The sequence below is a fragment of the Mytilus californianus genome, unplaced genomic scaffold (assembly GCF_021869535.1).
Source record: "Mytilus californianus isolate M0D057914Y unplaced genomic scaffold, xbMytCali1.0.p SCAF_12, whole genome shotgun sequence".
Classification (NCBI taxonomy): Eukaryota; Metazoa; Mollusca; class Bivalvia; order Mytilida; family Mytilidae; genus Mytilus; species Mytilus californianus.
This window is the reverse complement of record NW_026262604.1, coordinates 49,329,775-49,351,269: the sequence shown is the minus strand read 5'-3', so window position 1 is coordinate 49,351,269 and position 21,495 is coordinate 49,329,775. Positions and strand designations below refer to the sequence as shown.

General features: G+C 33.1%; 1 protein-coding gene and 1 long non-coding RNA gene across 6 annotated transcripts in view; one reads left to right on the top strand and one right to left on the bottom strand.

Annotated features, from left to right (window-relative positions):
* Nucleotides 1-21,495, top strand: part of LOC127721949 (OTU domain-containing protein DDB_G0284757-like) — a 269,632-nt gene that overhangs the window by 133,424 nt on the left and 114,713 nt on the right. The gene's annotated exons all lie outside the window — the stretch shown is intronic.
* Nucleotides 15,122-16,302, bottom strand: LOC127721956 (uncharacterized). The gene is made up of 3 exons (XR_007991547.1): nt 16,148-16,302; nt 15,658-15,736; nt 15,122-15,225 (listed from the first exon to the last, which is right to left on the bottom strand). It is a non-coding gene; the product is annotated as an uncharacterized LOC127721956 (long non-coding RNA).

Below are 21,495 nucleotides of genomic sequence, written 5' to 3'. Positions count from 1 at the left end.
ATTGTAAGGTGCAAATGTATTTCTTGTTTGGTTTATCTGACCTTGACCTCATTTTCTTGGATCATGATAAGTTTATGTGATACTTGTAGTAAAGCTTTTAAATTTATATTAAGGACTATCAACATAAATCAATGGTTAATAAAGTAGGCATTTCAGCGAGTGCACTCTTATTTAAGGATAAAGAGATTATGTCGGAAACAAAATTTTCAGTATTTTACTGATAGGTTGATTATTTACAGACTGTCTGGAATTTAACTTTTTTGACATTATAGATTTTTAAACCTTTATAGATTGTTATGAAACTTAGACAGTATTATTTATCTTCATGATCATGAAATATCATCTGAAAAAGGGTTTAGTTTTTGTATTTTACTGAAAAATGAAACTTTTTTGTTAACATGTGCATTAGTAGCCATTACCTGATTGTCCAAAAATGTACAGGTTTGGTCTCTCTACTACAGCTTGAACATCTACAGGCTTCTTCTTCGGATAGGTTTCCCTAAATTCTTCATTGGTCAGGAAGTTTGCATGGTCATAGATGAAGCTGACCATAAAGCTTATATATGTATGGTTAAGGATATCTGAATGGTCATGCCAGATTTTAAGGTTAATTTGTCTGTCCATGGTCATTAATCGGTTAATTCCTGATGCTAAAGTGCTGTCTGTTTCAGTGGACTTGGTTGAAGATGAAATTTGTTTTAACCTATTATAGACAGCCTCCTTTGATAGTGATTGGTAGAGCTCGTCACTCCTAGATATTAAGATGCCAGATTTTGTAAGCCTTTGAATTTCTTTCAGCATTATACCTTTAAGGGGAATTTTCCGCCCATATACTTGAATTGATGTTTCTTGAATATTACCTGAAGAATCAATGGTGTTCTTTCGGATTTCCTTTGGGGCAATTTTTAGGCCAATGTCGTAAATTTTTGATTCTAATTTGTGCTGAATGATCGATTTGAGTTTTTTAGCTGTTCTTTTATTTGGAATAGCAAGTTTTCCCCTGAAGACTCGCTTTTTTGACCTCCTAATTCTTTGAAGATGGTCACTTCCACTTATCCGTAAATGTGGATTAAATCGGTGGACGTCAATATTGTTGTCCTTTGCAAATTGCTTAAGGATTTGCCCCCCATTGCCAGCAAGCTTTCCCGTTTAACGTAACGTTGTATTTAATAGCCATTCTGGTCCAATTCATGATGGTTGATTTACAATTTTTTACTTCCTCTCGAGAAATTCCTGTTGATCAAAATTATAATTGGCGTATTTGCCTATGTGTGTCTTCGGCTTTTTACCTGAGGCAAGTTTGGTCTGTAGGTCGTCAGCTTGTCTTTCAGCTTGGTCAGTTGTTACGTAACAGGTCTGAAGTCGCTCCCTTTCATACTGTAGAAAAGACTTCCCACTGGCAAGCAAATTTTGAATGTCGCCATCATTTTCAGTCATTGATTCTGCTATTTGTTGGGTTGTCTCTCGAATTGATGTCATAATTTTGACGGATTCTCTAGGTGACATGTTCACAACTTCCGCTAACGTTTTCTTAAAATTAATGTCATATTGGGTTTCAATAATTGGTTCTTAAACTTTAATAACATTTTGAACTGTTTTTTCCCAATTGATGAAGACGGTGACACAATAATCTCATTGATGTTGTTTACAAGGTCTTTACATGGCTGTACTAATGATGAAGCATGAGAATATGACTTGTGCAGAGATGGTATGCTGCCATGGGTTGTCAAACAGGTGGAGCTATCTTGCAATTTGTGGCTTTGCTTTTCATTTTCTTGAAGTTTAAGCCAGTTGAATAGAGAGAAGTTATCAGTGAACCTCATTTTGTCACCAGCTTTGCCATTACGCACAAAATATTTGCTGTTTGTTACATAATTTTGAAGTTTAGGGAGCTGGTTTTTGAATATGTCATATGATGGTATCTGTAGATTTCTGTATTTTGTCATAAAAATGTTGTAGTTTTCATGTCTTTGCTGAATTGATACACTATTTATATAATTTGCTTTTACAAAATTTAATGTAGTTTTGGAATTATCGTAATTATTAAAAAAAATCAATTGCTGCACTGTCTTTTGTTGATCTGGCCAAAATAACCTTTGCAAAGTTGCAGTAGTTCATGTTTCTAAGTGTGTCATTGATGGAAATAAAATATAGAAGAGTGGAATACGCATTAACTGTTATTGTGGTAAGTTAGGTAAATTTGACTCCTGTAATCAGTATGGCTGCTGTGTCCTTGAATGATCCCTAATTGGTGCAAAGGCCCCTTCCTACACAGAAAAAAATATATACCCAAAAACGTCAAAAGACGCAGGGAAAACGGGTGGAAAAAATATACATAATCATTAAAAAATACAAGTGAGATTTACATCATTTTATTGCAATGATAAATGGTGGGGATATATTTTCCTCGACTGTATATGGGACATTATACATGTACATGTATGCCAAATTGTTAATTCATGTATACACATTAACACCCTTCAAAAGAAGAAAATAGCATTTCAACAATATTTTACTCAAAGGCACCCAATAAAAATGTTGTCTCTTGTGTGTGAGGGTTTATGTTAGTGTTTATCAGATAATAATAGGGACATCAGATTGGCTTATTTTCAGTTAGTTCATAGTTTACTCTATATTTATAGTAAAGATATATCATAAATTATTCATATATGCATACACAATTTTATTCTTAACACATATGACACTTAAATATAGACGTTTTAGAATCTTTCAAATAGATGATCAATTTGTTTAGATTTCACATTCCTTGAAAATTGTTGTAAGAATGTTGACAATTCCAACTCCTCTCCAAGAACAAACTAGAGCTAATTATTTTAATTATCACTAGCTCGTAGCCTGTACAAGGGAAGATAACGGATATTCTCTTCAGGTTTGGTCTTTTCCTCAGTTGTCCGAGATAGTACATTAAGATTGTAGATACTTTCTAGATATCATGAGTAATAAACGTAAACTACATCTGTGAAACTGTTCCAAACACTTGATGAAATTGCAAAGGAATACTATAAAGTATATAAATCAACATGAAGGTAAGTTATTTTAATGAATGCAAACAATAATGCAAGAAATGATGATTACAATCGCGAGTCATATTGTTTTTGAGGTTTCGTTTTTTACATTTCCCGCATCTTTGCAGAGTTGCGTCCCTTTCTGTTTTGTTGACGTCTCTTGAACGTTTGACGGTAACCGGTGATATTTTTACCTTTGTTGATAAACACAAAGAATCCTTAAGTACAAGTTGTTCCATATGTTATAATAACGCGATGTCTATATCATCTTTATCAGAATTTTTTTCTGCTTTTAAAAATTGCTACTCGCATTTTAAGAAATTACGATTAATGTACAAAATTAGTCTTTTTGTACGCAATTTCACAACGGACCTATTTACAGAATTTTTTATTTTAAATAATACTTGAGGTAGCCGGGTCTGCGAGTATCATTTTTTCTGAAGTTTGTAGATTTCTGAAGTGATGTGTAAAAACAAATCCCAATTTAATGGTGAAGAACAACTTGTGCTTTTCCTATTTGTAAATGTCACTAGACATACCACAGAAATCACGTGATATGAAAATACAGGTGTGTGTAAACATGAACCGGTGTTCTAAATTTTTTTATTACATCAGTATGAACATTTTTCTTTATAATTGAGGTAAAGAAATATGGCTAGATGAAATACAAAAATCTGATTAAATGATTATGGGCGATTTTATGGAAAAAAACGTCCATAAGTGCCTTAACCTACCTGCGTAGTCCCAAACTCCCACCCTCTATCTTGTTATACCTTCTTTGTAGAACCGAACTTTCCTCAATAAAGATTTCTTTGCTGTTTTTATCAAAATAAGAAAATTTTGAGAATAACTCTAATTTTTAAATTGCTCACCGAGATATATTTCCATTATGACACATGATATCTGGTATATGTATTGAAAGTAAGTCTTTTTAATATAGATAAATTGACATAAACTCAATTTTGAATCTATATGTGTGTTATTTTGGGTTTTTTTTTTAGATCGACATATGATATACCCTCATTTCCCGTGGCAGTCTAAATTTCTCCGACCTTAATCCCGGACGCCCCTATTACAGAACCTACCTATTGTATTTATTGTTAATTTGTTCTCGTCCTGAATATGCATGAAATATTTGCCACTGGACGTTAAGCAACCAACAATCAATCAATCTGTATCAAAGCTCTTTAAACTATGATAAAATTTTCAATAATTACAGTCTATTAATTACTTAAATTTATTTCGAAATAATAAAATTGGACAGAACAGAAACTATTATGTAGTCAATCTTTCTATTATGTCGAATCCATCAATATATTGTAACCCCGAAGGGTGACTGAGGAATAGAAGTATGGTCACCATTGGTCTTCCTCCGACCGGCAGTAAAACCCGTGCTAAAGTGGGGCGTACGTTTGGCTGTGCGGGATGTAAAAATTTGCAGCCACGTCCGGTCAGAATTGGGACGTTTAATCCGATGCCTCGTGTAAAGACAGTGCCACGCTCTTTGTACGTTAGGAACCCTTGCAACAACTCTTTGAGGGGTCCGTAGGTGACCTGTTGCAAGGCTAAATTTCTATCCCTATCCAATATTCCCTCATTTCCCGTGGCAGTCTAAATTTCTCCGACCTTAATCCCTTTATCTAATACAGAACCTACCTATTGTATTTATTGTGAACTTGTTCTCGTCCTGAATATGCATGAAATATTTGCCACTGGACGTTAAGCAACCAACAATCAATCAATCAATCAATATATTGTATAAAACATCGATCTAGCGGAGGTTTGGATTTCCCCTTTCAAAATGCAATTGACAACAGTAAACATTTATTTAAAATATTTTTTCCTTTATAATTAGATTGTTTTATCATTTGTCAAGCTTATCTGCGATGGAAAAATTAACTGAGACGAAAATTGAAATTTTTATGATTTTTTTAAAGAATCAACCCACAGTCCAAAACACAATATCCCAACTGAAACATAGGGGAAAAAGAAACAAAATATGAACGCTTTTTTCAAAAGGCCATTGACAACAGTAAACACTGACTTAAAGTTATTTTTTTAAAGAATCATAGTTGGAAATCCTTCTAGAAGTTCACTTGCTATGGAAAAATTTTATCACATTTTAGGTAAAAAAAATATGTTAAAAATTATAACAGTGTATAGGTTTTTCCCGTTTACATCAATGGTAACAATTTGTAAGATTTATCGATGACACAGCATGTGTACTGATAAGGCCGTTCAGATAAAATGTCCTTCATTACTGTGTATGAGCTTGCTATGAGTTGTGGGTTTTGTTCATTGTTGAAACCATGAAGGATTTAATGGGACCAATAGTTGCTTATATCTACTTCATTTGGTCTCTGATGGATAGGCCAGTCTCATTGGCAATCTGGCATGTAAAATACTATCCTTATTTACTTGCATGTGTGTACACATAAATGCAAAGTGAAAATTTAGTGCCTTAAATTCAAAATCCACATTGAAATAGGTAAGTTAAGGGTTGATCTCAGAGCATGCAAAAATGAATAAAGTTGAAAGCACATATAAACATTTGTTATGTGCCTGTCTTAACCTGCGAGTCTGTAATTCAGTGTTGTCCTAATACCGTAAATTTGGTTATTTCGGTTGTAGTTTTATTTTGGTTTATTTGGGGCCTCCAATGAAAGTGCCAAAATAAAACACACGAATATAAAACAAACACTAAAAATTGAAACGCCAAAATCGCGTACCGTTACGACAATATCGTAATGTTAATTCTTGGAAAAAATATGTTATGTTATTATATCTTCCGTATATTTCCTACAATTCTATACATAGCCAATTCTGCAAATAAATACCTGTTATAATTTGACAACACTATATAATTTTTACTTAATTGTCAATTTTCTGAAATTGTTAAGAAAACACAACATGAATTTTTTTCACACATGTCATAAATATGCCAGGCTTTTGCTGATTAGACGCCGTTATTGGTAATCCTTTATCTTCATCTAATTAACATGTACTGCCAGAGGCATAAATGCTTGATCGTCAATAGATTAAAATGTTCTGCAATAGAGATGTTTAATATTTATTTCATTGGATATTTGTAAAAAATAAATAATCTATTTAAAACGTGATTTTATTTTTAACATTTTATTTCATATTTCCTATCAGCTTTGAACCACGATATACGGAATTATTTGCAATTGTATCCGTATCCGAATCCTTCATTAAGTTAACTTTGTAGTGTTTCTAGTTTGAGAAATTCAATGATATTTTGTCAATAAACAGGTAAATAAAGGCAAATATGAATGAGCTTGCTCATTACTGTTGGTCCAAAATTAAACATATCAATTGGACAAAGCACCAACATTACACACACCAAAATAATACACATGCCTTTCGAGAGAAAACTGCCAAAATATCCCGACGCCAAAATTTTCCAATTTACGGTATTACAAATTTTTAGCTTACTATATGGTATGGGAATGACTCAGGAATTATAACTTTATACACGGTTATATTATGTGCCGCTGGAATAGACAGTCTGCACCAAAAACTTTTCTGACTACTAGTAAGAAAACAATATTCTGAAATTTTATTTGTCTCTAAGCAAAGTTTTTCAAAAACTTACTAGTTCGAATAAAATTTTACTAGTCTCGGGCATCGGACTAGTGGCTAACAGTGCAGACTGAATAAGTCTTTTTCCGGATTGAGAATATGTGAAAAGGTGTTGAAAAATATCAGAAATATATGATAAGGTCATTAAAGTTCACATATATATATGAAAAGCCTTCATTTATTCACAGACAAAAGTCTCGCTGTAAGTAAACATTAATGTCAGTATTGTAATACTTAAGTCTTTACGTCGGGCCTTTTATAACAGTTTTTGTAAGATTTCTTTTACTGCTTTGCCTATTATTTCCTATTCCGTAATTGTGATCCTTATTCATTGTTACAACCTCCGGTCTTTTTTATTTTTCCTATACCCCTATTTAATTATCATGATTTTACGCAATGGAAAGAAAATTATTAACAACACAACTTCTAGGATATCCACGTGCTTAAACAAACGTATTTGTAATGCCTCTACAGCCAGATTGTTTAACAAAAATGCGCGTGGATATCCACAAATTTTCCCGTGCAATGCCAAAAAGTGACTAAACCTGTTTTAGATTAACTTCACAAAATACTGTACGATCAACAGTGAACGGGAGAGCTTTTTCGCTCTCCCGTTCACTGTTGATCGTACAGTACCTGAAAAACTCAAAACCTTATATATGTGGTAACTTGAACCCAACCTAAGTGTGGTATTCAATATGTGGGACAGACGGGACGAGCGTATTACAAAAGAAATCAAGAACACCTTTACCGCTTTCGTAGACCTAAAAAATTCAAAAGTTTGATATATCAACATTTAGATAAGCATAATCACAATCTAAAATTTATTAAATTCCAACCACTTGAAACCGTTCAGAAACAACCAGGAGAATCACACAAGCAATTTGAAAAATCACGTGAAGTTCGCGAATTATTTTGGATAAAAAGACTTCAAACACCTTATCCCCTCGGTCTTAATGACAAAATATTAGGACAGGGGAACATAACTAAAACTTCAATCGATGTCATTAATATTGTCGATAAACGACTTAGAAATAAAAGGTCTCATGGCAAACGCAAAAACCGTCATCAACGTATTAAACATCGTATAAATTATACACTTGCTGATCTGTTATCTATAATAAAAAATAATGGCAGACATCAAGTATTATGCAAACTGGGTCAGATACCAATAAGTAAATTATATGCTATTTTTCTGGAGTGTGATACAATTTCTTTTTTTAGCCCAATGTATGAATACACCCGTATTATTACAGCCTTTTGTCATCATAGGCTATTTCCTAGTATCGATAAACCTGAAAATCATAAACGGCATTTTCTTAAATTAAAATATATAAATAGAGGTATTGATTTTATTAACTTATCTAGTATATTCAATGACTCTACCATCCAATGCCAAATACCTCAATATTTTGATAATATAGAACCACCTATTATTTCGTATTCTTATAAAAAAAACAGCAGAAGTTTGATTTTTAATTATACGTCAGTTACACCAGACGTCAATATAGAAAATAATGTTCCTTCCACTTGAGATTGTGAAACATCTAGTTTTAGATATGTTCCCTATGGTCATGTCCTTACAGGAGACCTCAACATCGTCGAAGACCGTGAGGTCATAACTTTTCTTTAGAAAGGACCGAAATATCGTCCTCCATCTAAAAAAGATTGGAAACAGTGTTGTCAGATCATTAAAGACGCTCTGTCTGTCTACTTTTAAAATTGGTGTAAACGTGAAAAAAATCTGATAAAAAATCTCTAGACAGTTATTTGAATAAAATTATGAATACTGTTAATATTCGTATATCTCATTTTGAAAACAATTCTGAAATTAGTAATAGGGTCCATGATATTCCCATTTCCAGAATAAAAAATAAACTCCAAGTACTCGCAAAGCGGTTTGTGTTCGTACCGGCAGACAAAGCAGCAAATAATGTAGTGGTGGTGTGACGCATATACTACACGGAAGTTCTCCAAAACGAAATTACAAATTCATTTACATTCAGGTCCGTACGATCCACAGAGAGTCAAATTGTAAACAAGCATATCACTGCCACTACCCAGCTTAAGGCCTCTTCCGTACTGGTTACCTAAATTGCACAAAAACCCATTTAAATTCCGTTTCATCTCCGCATCTAGTAAGTGTTCTACTACTAATCTATCAGTGCTTCTAACTACCTCCCTTACTACTATCAAAGAACTTGTTATTAACTTTTGTTATAAAGCTTATGAAAATAATGGTATTAATTATTTTTGGAGTGTTAAAAATTCTTTAGAGGTTTTAGATAAAATACATGCTTTTGATGGTCCTTTTAATTCTGTTGACAGTTATGATTTTTCTACTCTCTATACTACACTTCAACACAATCTTATCAAGAAAAAGTTTTCATATTTAATTAAATGGTCTTTTGAAAAATCTCATTACAAATTTATTTGCTGTAACTCGTTTAAAGCCTTTTTCTGTAACGAAAAAGGAAAGTATGCTAGATACACTTACTGGAAATGTGACGATATGATTGAAGCTTTAAATTTTCTCCTGGACAACATATATGTACGTTTCGGCGATAGAATGTATCGACAGGTAGTAGGTATTCCTATGGGCACTAACTGCGCCCCTTTAATAGCAGATTTATTCCTGTATTGCTATGAATCTCAATTTATGACCAAACTCAGTAAAGACACGTCATTGTTACATTTGGTTGATACATTTAACAATACCTTCCGTTATCTAGATGATATTTTTTCGTTAAATAATCCAGAGTTCTCTTAATATACTACCGAAATTTACCCAATAGAACTTACTTTAACTAAATCTAACATAAACAGCAGTAGTTGTCCTTTTCTGGATTTAGACATTTCAATCTCTAAAGGAAAACTCCATACGAAAATTTACGACAAAAGAGACGATTTTTCATTCCCTATTGTTAATTTTCCTTTTTTAGACGGCGATGTTCCTTTGGCTCCATCATACGGTGTATATATATCCCAACTCGTTCGTTATGCCCGTGTGTTAGTGATGTCATAGATTTTAACGAACGTAATCAATGCATCACTGGTAAATTATTAAATCAAGGATTTCGTTACCATAAATTACGTAAAACTTTTGCTAAGCTCCTTCATAGATACAAAGATTTGATTAGTAAATTTGGCTGTACTTGTAGAAAACTGATTAAAAACGGTATTTCACATCCTAAATTTTACGGTAATATTGTACTTAAAGCGCGGAAATCACTATGTGATCCGTGTAAACTCATCGAACCTTTAAACAGGCTTATTAGTAAAGGTTATCTTACCAATGTTGTAATTAGATCTTTGAATATAGTTTATATTGGCACTAATATCGATTTTGTCATCAGCAAATTAAAACATAACTAAATTTTTTCAAGTGGGATGTATAAAGACACACCCACGTTCGTTTAGATCTATAAAGAGGTTAAACTCCTAACTATCCTACTGTCTGTCGATACATTTATTTTTGGCATTGCACTAGTCATGTCTTCATTGACTGTCCATGACGTTAAAATACTAAATCCCTGGGATGTGTTTTAGTTGATTTTTGTCTCTGATGCATGATTTTTTATTATTAATTGTTTTGGCTTTTAACTAGCTGTCAGTAACTGCGAGTACTCTCAAATCGTACTTTCTTGTTTATTTGACCTATTGATACTAATTGTATTGTTTTTTGTTATTTAATGTTATTCAGGGTTATATCTGGTCTATATACCAGCTTTTTTAAGTGTTTGGTATAACTATAAATTTTCATTTCGTACTATGAACTTCAAAATTATTTATTTTGTAATAATATTTCCTTTCTCTATTGGTACTGTACACGTATACCTGACAACAAAATTATTTTCATTTACCTGTGTTTATAGTTATTGCAAATGGATGGTATTTTTGTTCGAGCATATTGTTTTTCTTTAATTGTTTAACATTTCTTACCGATATAACCTGTTACTTTTATTATTCTTCCCTTAGTTTATTTATTTTGTATTCAAAATTATTTATTTTGTAAAAATATTTCCTTTCTCTATTGGTACTGCACAGGTATACCTAACAACAAAATTATATTCATTTACCTGTGTTTAAAGTTATTGCAAACGGATGGTATTTTTGTTCGAGCATATTGTTTTTCTTTAATTGTTTAACATTTCTTACCGATATAACATGTAACTTTTTTTATTATTCTTCCCTTAGTTTATTTATTTTGTATTTACATTGTGACATAGGTCAAATTTATTTGTTCAGTGTATTTTCAATGGTGTTAATATGTCTTTTGATTGAGTTAAGCTATTTCAGTTGATATTTTATAGCGTGTCTTTCTATGTTGTGATGTTACACTATTGTTTCAGAAAAAGGGTGAAGGTTTGGTACCATTAAAACGTTTAAACCCGCTGCATTTGTTTGCACCTGTCCTAAGTCAGGAATCTGATGTTCAGTAGTTATCGTTTGTTGATGTGGTTCATTAGTGTTTCTCGTTTCTCGTTTTCTATATAGATTAGACCGTTGGTTTTCCCGTTTGAATGGTTTTACACTAGTAATTTTTTGGGGCCCTTTATAGCTTACGGTTCGGTGTGAGCCAAGGCTCCGTGTTGAAGACCGTACTGTGACCTATAGTGGTTTACTTTTATAAATTTTGACTTGGATGGAGAGTTGTCTCATTGGCACTCATACCACATCTTCTTATATCTATTTAACTTACATAATCTTGGCCCACAATATTCCACTCAAAACCAAACGAATTTGGGGAAAAGTAACATTTTTAAGATCATAATTATATGATGAGGGTGGGGTAACAAAATCGGCACCCCAATCAATTAAGTATTGAAGTGGCCCCCTGTAGGGAAATTAAAAGTTTTTCTAATGGTTGACCTGTGAAGGCCATACAGTGATCAATATTTGCCTCATTGACAATCATACACCATTTCCTTATTTTTCTATATTCTTATTGCTACCTTTTTTTCTTTGATATTATAGATTATCTGTTCCCTAAATAAGGAGGGGTGCTTACTGCTGCAATCCATCAAATTACTTAATTAAGATAGGAAAATTATTGCACATGCTGATAAAATAGAGAGAATCACAATGAATAATCTTTGAAGTTTTACTACGACTAGCACGTAAAAAAGTATAACTTGGACAAGTAGGACATATATATATTCAATTATGCATTACAAAATTTGTCAATTTATATGTAATGGATCCTTCATACCTTCCAGCATCAAGGGAACCAGTGGCCTTTTATAGCTGACTTTGCTGTATGGGCTTTGCTCATTGTTGACGGCTGTACAGTGAACTATAGTTGTTATTTTCTGTGTCATTTTGTCTCTTGTGGAGAGTTGTCTCATTGGCCATCATACCACATCTTCGTTTTTATATTAACTTGGTTAAATACTGTACTGTTTTTTTGTGGATTTTCGTTATTTTAAACAAAATTTTTTGTATTATTTAACAGACTATTTTTTACTGTGCCTTGCCTTTTGTTAAGTGGTAATAATTCTACCATACTTTATGATGATATTATCTGACTTACCTTTAATGTGTGATTTAATTTAAAATTTTCTCTGTTAAAGCATCGTAATGAATGCTCCCACAATGACCATGGTTGTCTAGAAACAACTATCTTCTGAAAATTATTTAAATCAATTTCTCGTATTTTCCATGTTTGCCATATTTCTCTAACGTCTACGTCCTCTATCTGTCTGACAGAGGCTAACCTATAATTATTCAGTAAGTAACATAGTAATTTAATAGTAAGCCATTTAAATTTAAACTTATTCTGAAGTTTGAGTCAGATTTTGAGTTTCAGATTCCATTTACAATTCAATTTAGAGTATGCGCTATCTAATCTATTTATTTTAATTGTATACACTATTCATAATAATATTTTGATGCACACATTTTCCATAATAAACAGTCGGCTCCTAGAAAGTGAGATGCTCTAGACGAATGCGATTCATGAAAAAAAAATTGTCAATAGTTCACATGTTTTTAATTATCACAAATGTGAGAAATTCAGAAACCATATATAAATGGAGCGTTAATTGACTCTGTTTATACATCTTTTTCCTTCTGAAATAACTGAAATAGTGTACAATTTTCTTGTGATGAAATACATAAATATAGGACAAAATACCTCCCAGCAGTATCTTGATCTTGGTCTTGATCCTGATGATCATCCTCAACAACATCGTAAAGATCGTCATCAACATCAAAATTATCTGTGTAGGTGCTGGTAATTAAATCTTCATATGTTCTAAAATAATATAACCCATTCACTACCACACACTTTATATTTGAGACATGCTAGCCTAGATTACAATCCTACCTTAATTGGCTACATCTTGTCCGTTACCTCCTGGTTTTACAAACGGTGTCCACCCTGTTATAGATTGTGTTAGTAACTACATCTAGTCCGTTACCTCCCAATTGTTTTCTTCCTCCATAGTCTAATGGCAAAATCAAAAGCTTAAACATTTTCTCCGTGTAGTCTTGTATGATGAGACTATATGATGATCTTCTGTCTTTCTCAAGATTTTCTTCTATAGTACTTCCAGCTGAGTCAGTAGTTTATTTTTGTATACCAATTGGTTACAATTGGCATTGGTTTGTTGTTCATTGACCAAGTATCTTCTGCAAATGTAACTTTAGTATTGGTTCAAACTGGTTAAAAAAAATTGTTCCCAGTTAGAGCAGATATCCTTCACGTTGAACAGTATTTGTATCTTTTTGAAGATAATATAAATTTTATCAACTAATTAAAGAAGTTGTGGAAAGTAATTTTAGACATATATATTATACTGCATAGACAATGTGTTCAATCACACCAGATAAATTTTCGGAACGTCGAAGAATGCCGTCTGGGGACACAGCTATGATGTTTCGATCATTGGCCGTAATCATGTGTATACCTTCCTCATAGTATGTAAGCTGTGGGAATAAAGCATGCATAACTTTTGAAAGCAATGTCGCCAGCGCATTTATTTCATTTTCTGTACCATGTTTCATTTGTATTGGTTTACTCTCCTTCTCTAGTTGCTGGATTGGTGTGGTCTCTTTTCCTAGTTGTCTTTTCTGTTTGTACTGGCAATGCTATATTTTCTGTCATTTTTTGGTGTCAAATTGTTTTGCCTCTTTCTCATCTAAGCGTGCTAGTGGTACAGATATAGTGTCCATGTTTTGTGGTTCCATTGCAGTATGACTGTTCTATGTGGATCGGTAATTTATGCAACTCTTGCTATGGAGTTCACAGGCGGTACCAGTCCAACATGTCCTTGAACCCTAGGTAATGTTTCTCCATTGATGAAAAAGACTAATTTTCAGCAATCTAGAATAACATTTGCTCTGACTAGAAAATCAAGTTCTAATAGCATGTCATTATCAATTGGTGCAACATAAATGTCTGTCCTATATGTTCTTTCACCAATTTTCAATTCTACTGGTCCCACTACAAACGCATCCATGTGCATACCACGCCCTGCTGCATGCATTGTTGTTTTTCTTTTGATGGGTGGTTTTTTACTAAAAGATTCGTAAACTTTGTCAGAAATTATTGTTTCTTCTGCTGCGGTATCTACTACTGACTTACTGTCCCTAATCTAAGCATAGATGCTGAACCTAACTGGCAGATAGTTCCTCCTAAGTGTATCCGATCTTGCATTTGAAGGTCAATTAGTCTAAATTAATATCAGGCTCCGTTGAGTGCAATGGTGAATTAGACAAAGTACATGTATCTGTAAATGTTGACATGTCACATGTTTTAACGGGGTAATCCCCGAAACAGGTGTCTTGTGAATTTCGTTTAAAATAGTGTTCAATGTTAGGCGGTTAGGTGTGGTCTGAGTCAGGGTTCCGCCCCTTTGTCCGACTCTTTCTGGTTTAAAGGATCTGTATAACTATTTCCTGTCGTTGAATGTAATTCAGTACAACCCCGTTGTATGTGTCCAAACTGATGACAGAAATAGCAAGCCATATTTGCTAATTTTTCAGGTGGTATAGGTCCCCAGCGCCTTTTAAATGGGGATTGTCGCCGGTTATCTTGCTTATAATTGATGTGCATTTTTTAATAATTCTTCAATAATGAGAAATAACTTTACCATCTGATGCGGCAATATTAGGAATTATCTTCCTCAAGTTTGCCAAGTTAATGTCCTCAATGTCTATAGTTGGCAATCCTAAAAAAAAAGGCATAAAATTAAATGCAAAAAAGCAAATGATTAAAAAGATATCATCTATCTATATTAAATAAAATTACAGGAAGCTTATTTAAATTAAACAAAAATGTGAAAAATTACATATATTTATATCACCTTTCATAATCAAACTTTAAACATCAATGTTTTTTAAAGCACTACAAAAATTATAATTCTGGTAGCATTATGTTTTGTTGATAAGCACAAAATTTCCTTTATTTGGTTCTTGTATTGATACAGCATATAACAAACAATGTGCAAGTTATTACATTATATACAAAATTAACATACCAACAGGTACTAATGCCATTTCCTCTCCATTAAAATTCCATCCCTTTCAGCATATTGCAAAAATTTATTTATCACATCCACATCTGAACCAAATGGTTTCATGAATGAAGGACCTAAAATATTTCATTAATATGTAGTTGAACTAAAAGTTAAAGTAAGTAGATTTTCCCCTTGTTTTCCTTAAAGATATAATGTATTCATAATATAAAAAGTCCCATTTTTCACAGATGATGATGTCCTTACATGTTTTACTCTGAAAAAGGGATTTATGACTAAAATTCAGGAAAAAAGTATTTCGGTAGGAATTTTTTGAAACAAAAATTTCTAATGCCACTCCATATAACTTTCCATTCGATCATATGCATCCATAAAATACTCTACAATCCGCAATTTTAAATAATGTTAATATATTTTTAACAAAGTCTACTAGCAAAACCAGAACTTTTAAAACCCGCATTACTTCTGTTTCAAATCAGAACTGATGTTAACATTTCAAAAAAAATTTTAATAACATTAAAAGTACAGAGAAAAAATAATGAATTTACCTGCAAATTTCACTGTCTTGCTCTTTAAATCAAGTTTAAGGCAAACAACAACTTCATATTTGGCAGCCCATTCTTTAGTCTTTAAAAATAAAAACATTTTTTTAGTGTTTTCCAAAACATCCACATAAATGTGACTTTAATAACAATCAAAAATAATACACTAGCATTAAATATACAATGATTTTTAGTTATACACTGCAACCATTTAGCAAACAATTGAAATACATTAGAAAGGAGTTCAGGAATATAGCTCCCTTAATTTACAAAGGCTGGTATATATCTAGAATTAAGGCAGGATATCAAGGGAGACTAATCTTACTTCATAGTAAAATCAATGGTACAGGTGATTTGATTATAAAACCGTCTCATTTCATTCATTTCCGTAAGAGTTTTAATTTGTCAGTAATAAGACAATTGAATTTAACATTCCAATTTGAAGTATCCAACTAAAGTGCAAGAAGTCACATAACAGAAATAAAAGATAACATACCATTTCTTGTATCTTGGTCCATTTATCTTTCTTTACAAAAGAAGACATCTAAAATCAAAATGAACATAGAACATAAAATTTAAAAAAATCACCAATTATAATATTCACATAAAATAATATATAATGGGAAAGTCTGAACAAAATTTATTTGACTATGTTTTCTTACATTACTTTTCAAATGTTTCAAAAATATTTTGCTAGTCAATTGTCTCTAATCTGGACCCTACTTGCTATCAAATTAACAGTATTCTACATAGTTTAAATATTTGACAAACAAATAACAATTGGTGTAGTTCTCTCCTGCAAAGGCGAATACATCAAACAAAACTATGCACTGTGTCAAATAACTTAAATCAACTTGCTAAGAACACGCTTATCACAACGCTAAAAAGAATCCTAAGGAGAACACTGATTAAATATTTAAAAAATTAAAATAAAATTAAAATAAATAAAATCCGATGCCTCGTGTAAAGAGAGTGCCACGCTCTTTGCACGTTAAGAACCCTTGCACCAACTCTTTTGAGGGGTCCGTAGGTGACCTGTTGCAAGGCTAAATTTCTGTCCCTATCCAATATACCCTCATTTCCCGTGGCAGTCTAAATTTCTCCGACCTTAATCCCGGAAGCCCCTGTTAATGAACCTATCTATTGTATTTATTGTTAATTTGTTCTCGTCCTGAATATGCATGAAATATTTGCCACTGGACGTTAAGCAACCAACAATCAATCAATCAATCTTCTATGGGGTTTAATTTTATGAGTGTGTTCACTTATATTAATTACAAAAATGAAGACGTTTTGTCAAACATCCATATTACGGATGTAAAAGCACAGGCTCTGTTTTCATTAGAAACACTTTTCATAATTTAACATTCAGAAACTGATTCACGTATACATTTACGTGCAAAATATTGTTTTACAGATTTGATTAACATTATTATCAATAATGTCTGACTAACAGAAAAGGTAAAGTAAAATGTAAATAAATGCGAAAAAAAACCTCTTTTATTTATTTGACGAAATGTAGTCTTTTAGTCTGTTTTGACAATTCATTAGTTATTTTTGCACGAATCGTTAACTGACTACAGTCGAAGCAGTTGCCAAAAAATGACTTAATCTTTTTTCTCAACAAATTTCTTGAACTGAATTAAAGTCAACCAGTTCAAAGCTTACCAACAAAGAGGTGGACTGAATATTCTCAAAAAAGTAAAAAGATTTATGTTAGCTAAATTCAATCAGTAAACACAGAGTGTTATTGCATGAAGTAAAATCACAAAAATACTGAACTCCGAGGAAAATTCAAAAAGGAAAGTCCCTAATCAAATGGCAAAATCAAAAAAACAAACTCATCAAACGAATGGATAACAACTGTCATATTCTTGACTTGGTACAGGCATTTTCCAATGTAGAAATGGTGGATTGAACCTGGTTTTATAGCTAGCTAAACATCTCACTTGTATGACAGTCGCTTCAAATTCCATTATATTGACAACTATGCGTGTTTGTTTCCATTAGAATGCAAACATTGGGCCAACCTGTGTTTTTTATTGACATCATAAATCAAAGTTTACGATAACACATTACCAATGCCCCAAACAAGGTGATAAACAGTAAATAAACTCATCATAGATACCAGGATTTAAATATTGTATCAGCGCCAGACGCGCGTTTCGTCTACAATTGACTCAACAGTGACTAAGTGACAATATCACATAGAAATATACAGTTTACACGTTTCGACTGCTCAAAAAGAACAACCTAGATTTTAAAGAAGTATGTAAAGTAAAGTAAATATGCATGGCATTGTCTGTCCATTCTTCAATAATGGCTACCCTGGCAACCGAATACCATTTTGGAGTAAAAACTGTTGTTATTATTGAAAGATAATAATGTTGAGAATGAAGGTGTATGTGTAGGTATTGTAGAGAGAACCACATGTTGATGTTGTGAAAGGTAGTGATGCTGATATTATGGCTGTGCGGGATGTATCAAGTTTGCAGGTACGTCCGGTAAGAATGGGGACGTTTAAATCCGATGCCTCGTGTATGGCAATCTATTAAGAATCTTTTATGATGAACTAGAGACAAAGTTGAAGTGTCGATGTATTCAAACTTTATTAAAAAATATAAAATATTAACTGATATCAAAACATAAATTACAGAGGTTTTGTCATACGTTCTTGCCCAAGACTAGATTGATTGTTGTTTGCTTAACGTCCAGTGGTAAATATTTCATGCATGTTCAGGACGAGAACAAGTTAACAAAAAATACAATAGGTAGGTCTTGTAATAATAGAGGCCATACTGGATGATGGTCGGGGAAATTTGGACTGCCACGTGAAAATGAGGGTATATTGGATATGTCATACTCTTGTTGGTAGAGACAATCATTGATTAATAATCTTAGAACATCTCATGCCCTTCTAATAATCGATCTCTATTCTCGGTAGATATAGGCGAGCGCCGATTTGAGAAAAAGCCTCTCGTTAAGGTTTTTAATGCACCTATCTAACACACAGCTAATTTTGGTATCAATTGAAAGAAAAACTTCTAGAGCATACGATTTGGGTGGTCGTCAAAGTTCCCTATGGTCACGTTTCTTGCAAATCTCACGAGAACACAGACATGTCGAAATACTTTGGATTATACGGTGACATTTAACATTGAATATATCGGCATTGTTGTAAATATATTATTCATTTTTATCTAAGATAGCTTTGACTACATTCTAAAAAGACATCGAATCCAAAAAAAAGAAGATTTTATGAAAAATTAGTTAATTCAGAGTCATCTGTCAGACCAACTCTCAAATGTAAAAAAAATACCATATTTTTTAAGATTGTCGGTGTCAATGACTTATTAAAACTCTCATATGTTTTGTTTTTATAAATTCCATATACCTTGAAAAGATTGCGACACACATCGAAGCTCAATGATGGATAATAAATGTTTGACGACTTCTCTAAAATCTGCATTATTAAACGGTATTCCGGATCTGTATCGTGTTCATCCCAGACGCTCAAAATTTATATAAATCGAGTATCTAATATGCACAGGTAACATTTGAGTTGCCAAAACACAAGTCGTGTTTTAACATATTACTAAATAGATATTCGTATATGTGTTAACGAAAGACCATTTTAAGCATTACTAACGATATTGGTATGTGATATGTAAGCAGCAGACTGCATTTTGTAGAATAGTATATTCTTAAATATTATCACAATTACTCATCATGGATGAGTGTCTAAGTCCTGTGAAATGTGCGCCACCTCCAATGAAGCGCGGTCGCATGTCCATAAATTGGCAACGCTGTATAATATGTCAAAATATTACACAAGAGACTCTCAGTATGACAACTGATAGAGGTTTTACAACCTTAATGAATGCTGTAAGGCAAAGACAAGATGATGTGTTTAGGTTGTTTTTGAGTGAGGTTGATACATTAGATGACATTATTATGAACAACATAAAATATCACAAAACTTGTTACAGGACATATACAAGCAAACACAACCTACCGTCTCCATCAAGTCGTATATCTGCTGCAAAAGTTCAGCAACAGCAGTCTCAAGCAGAAACTACAAGTTCATGTTCATCTCCAAATATCCTTACTAGATCTAGGCTATCACAAGATTTTTTGTGTTGTATCTTTTGTAAAAACAAGACCTTTAAAAAAGATCGAAAACTTCATCGTGTTTCCTCGTCTATGAGGGTTCAAAGCCTTTTTGAAACAGCAACTAAACATGCTGACAATGAAATGCTCTTTCAAATTGCAGATAAAGATTTCACATCAAATGCTTTATATCACTCTGGTTGCATAACAAAATACCTTTTGCGAGAAAAAGAAATTAAAGCAGAAACCAATGAAAATAATACTGGTACCATGTACGATAAAGCATTTACCTCATTTGTTGAGTCTATCAGCGAAGAATTGTTCGTTCACAAAGTGGTGTTCTCCTTGTCTTATCTCCTTTCTAAATATAAATCATTTCTGCCAGAAGACGTATCATCTAAATACACTTCTTATAGACTTCAACTCAGATTAAAAAATCACTTTCGAGAACATATTGTGGTTGATGTAAATCACGGTCAAGGGGAGTCTAACTTCGTATATAGTAGTTCTCTCACATTGCCCGAGGCAATTAGAACTGCTATTCGTTTCAAGGCCGAAACAAAGTTTACTAAACTGCAGATGTCTGCATGCACTTCAAAAAACGACCAAACCGACGAAAACCAAATATTATATTCCGCTGCTTTAATTCTCAGACGTGAGATTAAAAATGCCGTTGTCCCTATGGATACTTATCCTTCAGTTGATGAAATGTCTTTATCGAAATCTATAGAGACCGTGCCTTCTGTTTTGACTGGCTTTATAAATTGGCTTATCGATGACTCTCACAGCCAAGTAGATATTAAAAACCATTTATCTGACATTCCATTTGAAAGTATAAGGAAAAGCTTAGCTTTATCTGAATGTATAGTTTCATTGCACAAAAAAGCTTTATCACCCCTTTACATTGGCCTTGCATTACAGTTACATCATATGCATGGTTCGAAAGCTTTGATCGAGACATTACATTCGCATGGATTTTGTGCATCATATCATGAGGTAAGGCGATACCTTACAAGCCTTGCGTGCTCTGAATTATCTCAAGTTCAAAACAATACATACATCCCCAGTGGAGTTCGCCAATATAACGGCACAGTCTCAGTCATACATGAAGGAGCTGATAATGTCGACATCAATGCAGAAACAGTTGATGGAAAGGATACTTTCCATTCAATGGCAAGAGCGGTATTCCAGGTATGTGAGGAGATAAATGGTGAAACTGAGCATCTGGAACACCAAAAAGTCGCCCGAGGTCGCATAAAAACCCTGCCAATAGACGAGAAAGTATTTTCCCTTACCACATGTGCTCCCTTTACAAAGCCGAAGCAAAGAGCTGAACCTAGCCGCAAGAGTGCGTGTGTACTTCCCTATGCTGAAACCTCTGATCTTATCTGGGTGCTCCTTAGAAATTTATCAAGGACTATTGTTGACCTTCCATACAAACAACCTTCGTTTGAAGGACAACAAATTCCATTCTGGACTGGATTCAATAAGCAGATCTCGAATATTAGTACCACTTATCATGTTGTCAGCTATCCGCCAATCATTGACGCAAAACCTTCCGACATGGGCACTGTGTATACAACAATGAAAAGGTGTGCTGATATGTGCCAGAAGGCTGGTCAACCATTTTCTATTCAAACTTTTGATTTACAATTGTACGCAGTGGCACAACAGGTAAAATGGGATAGACCTTCTGAGTTTAAATCACACATTTTACGTCTTGGTGGCTTTCAT